Genomic DNA, 6,172 nt, shown 5'->3' on the forward strand with positions numbered 1-6,172 from the left:
TACTATATGTTTTCTTTCTGACTTAATTCACTCTGTATAATAGGCTCCAGTTTCATTCACCTCATTAGATCTGATTCAAATGCATTGTTTTAATAGCTGAGTAATATTCCATTGTGTATATGTAACACGGCTTTCTTATCCATTCATCTACCAATGGGCATCTAGGTTACTTCAATATCTTACCTATTGTATAGGCTGCTGTAATGAACTTTGGGGTACTCGTGTCTCTTTCAATTCTGGTTTACTCCCTGTGTATGCCCAGCAGTGGGATTGATGGGTTATACGGCAGTTCTATTTCCAGTTTTTTAATAGTGGCTGTGCTAGTTTGCATTTCCTACAACAATGTAAGAGGGTTCCCTTTTCTCTGCACTGTCTCCAACATTTATTGTTTTTAGACTTTTTGAGAGCAGCCATTCTGACTGGCGTGAAATGGTACCTCATTGTGGTTTTGGTTTACATTTCTCTGATAATGAGTGATGTTGAGCATCTTTTCATGTGTTGGTTAGCCCTCTGTATGTCTTCTTTGGAGAAATGTCCATTTAGTTCTTTGGCCAATTTTTTGACTGGGTCTTTTTTTGTTTTTTCCTTTCTAGAATTGAGTTGCATGAGCTGCTTGTGTATTTTTGAGATTAATTCTCTGTCAGTTGCTTCATTTGCTATTATTTTCTCCCACTCAAAAAGCTGTATTTGCATGTTGCTTATAGTTTCTTTTGTTGTGTGAAAGCTTTTAAGTTTAATTAGGTTGATCTGTTTATTTTTACTTTTCTTTCCATTACTCTGTGGGGTGGGTCATAGACGATCCTGCTGTGATTTATGTTAGAGAGTGTTTTGCCTATGTTTTGCTTTAGGGGTTTTGTAGTTTCTCGTCTTACATTTAGATCTTTAATCCATTTTGAGTTCATTTTTTTGGTATGGTGTTAGAAAGTGTTCGAGTTTCATTCTTGTGCCAGTGGTTGACCAGTTTTCCCAGCACCACTTGTTAAAGAGATTTTCTTTTCTCCATTGTATATATTTGCCTCTTTTGCCAAAGGTAAGGCATTTATAGGTGTGTAGATTTATCTCCAAGCTTTCTATTCTGTTTCATTTTTGTTCCATATTTCTGTCTTTGTGCCAGTACCATACTGTTTTGATGTCTGTAGCTTTGTGGTATAGTCTGAAATCAGGCAGGTTGATTCCTCCAGTTCCAACCTCTTTCTCAAGATTGCTTTAGCTATTTGAGTGTGTGTGTGTGTTTCTATACAAATTGTGGAATTATTTGTCCCAGTTCTCTGAAAAATACTGTTGGTAGCTTGATAGGGATTGCATTGAATCTATAGATTGCTTTGGGTAGTATACTTATTTTCACTGCATTGATTCTACTGATCCATGATCATGGTATATTTATCAATTTATTTTTGTCATCTTTGATTTATTTCATCAGTGTTTTATAGGTTCCTATATATATGGTTTTGTTTCTTTAAAAAGATATGTTCCAAAGTATTTTGTTGTTGTTGTTGTTGTTGCAATGGTGAATGCATTTTTTCCCCTTTATCTGTCTTTGTTTTCTCATCGTTAGTGTATAGAAATACAAGGGATTTATGTGTGCTATTTTTATATCCTTCAACTTTACCTTATTCATTGATTAGCCCTAGTAATTTTCTGGTGGTGTCTTTAGGGTTTTCTATGAAGATGTTCATGTCATCTACAAACAGTGAGAGTTGTCTTCTTCTTTTCCAATTTGGATTTATCTTTTATTTTTTTATTTATTTATTTTTTTCTCTGATTGCTGTGGCCAAAACGTCCAAAACTATGTTGAATGGTAGTGGTGACAGTGGGCGCCCTTGTCTTGTTTCTGACTTTAAGGGAAATGCTTTCAATGCTTCACCATTAAGGATAATGTTTGCTGTGGGTTTATCACATATGACTTTTATTATGTTCAGGTATGTGCCTTCTATGCCTGCTTTCTGGAGAGTTTTTATCATAAAATGATGTTGAATTTTGTCAAAGGCTTCCTCTGCATTGATCGAGAAAATCATATGGTTTTTATTTTCAATTGTTTAATGTGGTGTATCCCATTGATTTGTCAATTTTGAAGAATCCTTGCATTACTGGGATAAAGTCCACTTGGTCATGGTGTATGATCTTTTTGCTATGTCATTGGATTCTGTTTGCTAGAATTTTATTGAAAATTTTTGCATCTATGTTCATCAGTTATATTGGCCTGTAGTTTTCTTTTTTGTGACATATTTGTCTGCTTTTAGTATTAGGGTATACCACTGAATTTTTGTGCTAATGTTGGAGTCTTCTCTGAGTTTTCACATTCACTACGTAGCCTTTCACCACCACTGCATAGACAAAGTTGGAAACAGCATAAGGCTGGGTCAGGATAATACTGAAGGGCTGGGGGAAGAAATGGAAAGGGATACCAAAAGGGAAGGATATAGTGCCTAGTGATTCCATCTCCCACATTGCTGGGCACAGGCATTTTCAACTACTGGAACACCTGTGTTCCCTGTTTGTGTTGTGTCCCTGTGCCCTGCATGTGTGCATTTCCATGCACGTGCTTGTGTTTCTTCTGTGTGTGTGTGTGTGTGTGTGTGTGTGCGTTTCTGACCCATTATAGGTGCTGACATGAAGGCATCAGGACATGAGATTTGGAGTAACCAGAAGAGAAAGCATGAGGCGTCCACAGTCAGCGGGAGACTGGTCCATATATTTCCACAGTGCTCCTGTCCAGGACTGGAAATTGGAAAGAATGGCTGATGATAACTTAGGAGAGTGGTTCCACAAATCTGGAATGACCTTACGACACATAATCAAGCTCAAAATTTCTGCTGCGTTGTGTGTTTGTACTGGGAAGAAGGCGCGGAGAATTTTAGGAGTCATCCAGAGAAAATCAAGTGGTGTGGGGCTTTTAAGCCACCACCTGTGGACCCCCTAAAGGGCCTACTGTGAGTTGAAACACAAGATATTTCAAAAGCAGAAGTTCCATCTGGACAAAGAAGCCCTGTCATCTGGGGAATCCATAGCATCTGGGTCAAAGTTGTATCCCTTGGGTGGTGTTTGTGGAATTTGCTTTATCTGGGTTATTGAAAGCAGTTTACAGATCTGACAGCTTGGGTACAAAATGTGTTTATTGGATTATGGCTATTTGCTAGACTCCTGCAAATCTGTTCCTGATTCTATGGATGATTTCTATAGGTGATCCAAATTGACACTTGTTCTTTAATTGCAGTGGATCTACTTGTAACTGTCAGCACCAAAGACTCTTCAGAGACAATGACTTTACATAGAAGTTGTTCTGTGAATTATGAAGAATTCAATATTCCATGTAGGTAATCTGCATGCAGATTTTTATATGAGAAATAAGGAGTAGTCCAACTTTCACACAGGAAAACCAGTTACTTGCTTTTCTTAGTGAATATCTGCATCCCAATTTTGTATGTAAAAATATAGAAAAATGTCATGTTATATGCAAAATGTACAGAGTTGCATTTTGGATGACTGATTTCAGAATTTTGCCTGTGAAATGTAGAGAATTCCAAACTTCATGTAAAAAAAAAAATATAAACATTTGCCTAAATTTTCATATGTGAAATACAGATAATTTTATAGGTCATAGAGAAAAGAAAATCTAACACATTTAAAATGATAAAGAGTATTCCATTTTTCATGTAGGATAAGGTGTGTCCAGATTCTCACATTTTAGTTATGCAGACTGATATGTTTCTTGTTCAACAAAAATTTTGTGCCTAGATTTTCATAAGTTGAATGTAGGAAATGTCATGTTTCAGTAGAGAATCTGTACCCAGGGTTTCTCATGCAAAACAGAAAAGTCTATATTTCTTATAAGATAATTTGTGTCCATGTTTTCCTGTGCTAAGCACCGAGAATTCCATATCTCCTGAAGGAAAATCAGAGCGGAGCTTTTCATGTGTGATGTTGAACACTTTGCATATTTCATGTAGGATAAGATGTGTCCAAAATTTCATATGTGAAATATACAGTATTCCTTATTTCAGGGAGGATGGTTGACAACAAGTTTTTCATAGATGAAAATACAGAACTCAATATCCCATATTAAAATTGCAGCTCAGATGTTCAATATATAATGCACAGAAAATTCCAAATTACTTGTATGAAATGTTGTATTCAGATTTTCAAATGTGAAATAGTGTTTATTCCATAATTCATTAGGATAATATGAACTCTACACTCAGATTACCATATGAAAAATATAGGAAATATATATTTCATGTTTGAAAATCTAAATTGATATTTTCATATACAAAATATCAAAGGTCCATATCTCATGTATGAATATCTTTGTGCAGTTCTGCTTATAGACTTTCAGACTTTCTAATTATACGTATGAAAATGTATTCACATGTTTTCCTATAAAAAAAACAAACTATATTCCATCTATCAAAATGGAACCCATATTTTCATATGTGAAATTCACAGTTCATATTTCAGATTAAAAAATAATAATAATCTTCATCAGGCTTTTCTTGTTCCAAATATGTAAAATTTCATGTGTTGTCAGAAAACATTCATTCAGATTTTCACATATGATACATTGAGAATTCCGTATTTGAAAATGGAAATCTAAACTAGGATATTCAAATGTAAAATATATACAATTACACATTTGATGTAGAAAGTTTTACACCCAGTGCAATTTTGTCTAAACTTGAAATTAGATTGTTTCACTCTGTTGTATCTTGCTGTCATCATGCCATTTCTCCTGAAAATCCTCACCAATAACTCACTGGAATAGCAAGTTCAGTTCAGTTCAGTTCATTTCAGTCACTCAGTCTTGTCCAACTCTCTGTGACCCCATGACCTGACACTATGTGCCAGGTTTCCCTGTCCATCACCAACTGCCAGAGTCTACATAAACCCATGTCCACTGAGTCAGTGATGGCAACCAAACATCTCATCCTCTGTCATCCCCTTCTCATCTCCTCCTGCCATCTGTCTTTCCCAGGATCAGGGTCTTATCAAATGAGTCAGCTCTTCACATCAGGTGCCCAAAATATTGGAGTTTCAGCTTCAAAATCAGTCCTTCCAGTGAACAACCAGGACTGATTTCCTTTAGCATGGACTGGTTGGATCTCTTTGCATTCCAAGGAACACTCAGGAGTCTTCTCCACACCACATTTCAAAACATCAATTATTTGGCAGTCAGCTTTCTTTATAATCCAAATCTCACACCCATACATAACTACTGGAAAAACCATAGACTTGAATAGACGGACCTTTGTTGACAAAGTAATGTCTCTGCTTTTTAATATGCTATGTCTCTGTTGGCCATAACCTTCCTTCCAAGGAATAAGTGTCTTTTAATTTCATGGCTGCAGTCACCATCTGCAGTGATTTTGGAGCCTGAAAAAATAAAGTCTGACACTGTTTCCACTGTTTCCCTGTTTCCCATGAAGTGATGGGACCAGATGCCATGATCTTAGTTTTCTGAATGTTGAGCTTTAAGCCAACTTTTTCACTCTCTTCTTTTACTTTCATCAAGAGGCTCTTTAGTTCTTCTTCACTTTCTACTATTTGGTTGGTGTCATCTTCATATCTGAGGTTATTGATATTTCTCCCAGCAATATTGATTCCAGTTTGTGCTTCCTCCAGCCCAGCATTTCTCATGATATACTCTGCATATAAGTTAAAGAGCAGAGTGACAATATACTGCCTCAATGTACTCCTTTTCCTATTTGGAACCAGTCTGTTTTTCCATATCCAGTTATAACTTTTGCTTTCTGACCTGCATAAAGGTTGCTCAGGAGCCAGGTCAGGTGGTCTGGTATTCCCATCTCCTTAAGAATTTTTCAGTTTATTGTGATCCACACAGTCAAAGGACTTGGCATATTCAATAAAGCAGAAATAGATATATTTCTGAAACTATGATGATCCAGTGGATGTTGACAATTTGATCTCTGGTTCCTCTGCCTTTTCTAAAACCATCTTTAACATCTGGAAGTTCACAGTTCACATATTGTTGCAGCCTGGCCTGGAGAATTTTGAGCTTTACTAGCATATGAGATGAGTGCAATTGTGTAATAGTTTGAGCATTCTTTGGCATTGCCTTTCTTTCGGATTGGAATGAAAACTGCTTGTTTCCAGACCTGTGGCCACTGCTGAGTTTTCCAAATTTGCTGGCATATTGAGTGCAAGACTTTCACAGCAT

The sequence above is a fragment of the Cervus canadensis genome, chromosome Y (assembly GCF_019320065.1).
Source record: "Cervus canadensis isolate Bull #8, Minnesota chromosome Y, ASM1932006v1, whole genome shotgun sequence".
Lineage (NCBI taxonomy): Eukaryota > Metazoa > Chordata > Mammalia > Artiodactyla > Cervidae > Cervus > Cervus canadensis.